The sequence below is a fragment of the Schistocerca piceifrons genome, unplaced genomic scaffold, assembly GCF_021461385.2.
Source record: "Schistocerca piceifrons isolate TAMUIC-IGC-003096 unplaced genomic scaffold, iqSchPice1.1 HiC_scaffold_318, whole genome shotgun sequence".
Lineage (NCBI taxonomy): Eukaryota > Metazoa > Arthropoda > Insecta > Orthoptera > Acrididae > Schistocerca > Schistocerca piceifrons.
The window spans coordinates 57,501-58,379 of NW_025728535.1; the positions used below are offsets into that span (position 1 = coordinate 57,501).

The following is an 879-nucleotide window of genomic DNA, read 5'->3' on the forward strand; positions in this document are numbered from 1 at the left end:
CCGGACGAGCCGACCGATTGGTTTTGATCTAATAAAAGCGTCCCTTCCATCTCTGGTCGGGACTCTGTTTGCATGTATTAGCTCTAGAATTACACAGTTATCCAAGTAACGTGGGTACGATCTAAGGAACCATAACTGATTTAATGAGCCATTCGCGGTTTCACCTTAATGCGGCTTGTACTGAGACATGCATGGCTTAATCTTTGAGACAAGCATATGACTACTGGCAGGATCAACCAGGGAGCTGCGTCAACTAGAGCTGAGCAGCCGGCCGCCCGGGAGTGTGTCCCGGGGGCCCGCGCGAACACGCAAGCGTCCGCTCAATCATTCTGCAAACAGGAGGAGGCTGAGCTCCCTGCACAATACACCTCGAAACCCTCTCAGGTCCCGGCGGCGCGCAGCGCCGTCCCAAGTACTTGGTCGGGTTCGAGAGAGGCGCAATCGCCCGGAGTTAGGCGAGTAGACGCTTTCGGTGCGACCACCCGTGCTCCCAACTGAGCTTGCCGCTGCCGACAGAGGCCCGGGAGCGTGCTGTCGTGGCATTGCCGGCGGGAGACAACACGCGCCACCTACGGTGACCGGCAGCTCCAACGCCAGCGCCACAGAAGGACAAAAGCCCCACTTGGGTGCCGAAGCGAACTCTCCAGCACAGCGCACACGCCAACACATCCGCACAGCTGCGATACAAACCACCAGCGAGAACCGCTGGGGCGACCGAGCAGCAGACGGCGTCGCGGCGCCGAGCGCCGGGCGGCGGCGCATCCTCAACGCACACAGTCCTCAATCGGACCAGCACACTGCAGATGTCCACCGCGCTTCGCACCGGCCCGCGAGGACCTACTTTGGCCGCACGGCGCCGCGCGCAGGGTGCGCCGGCGC

At 61.5% G+C, this 879-nt stretch overlaps 1 non-coding gene across 1 annotated transcript in view; it reads right to left on the reverse strand.

The window, feature by feature from the left end:
- The window catches only part of LOC124745413, a 1,908-nt gene extending 1,665 nt beyond the window's left edge, over positions 1-243 (reverse strand). The window contains exon 1 of the ribosomal RNA XR_007010990.1: positions 1-243. This exon is cut by the window's left edge and continues 1,665 nt beyond it. This is a non-coding gene — a ribosomal RNA (small subunit ribosomal RNA).
- Between the last annotated feature and the right edge of the window lie 636 nt (positions 244-879).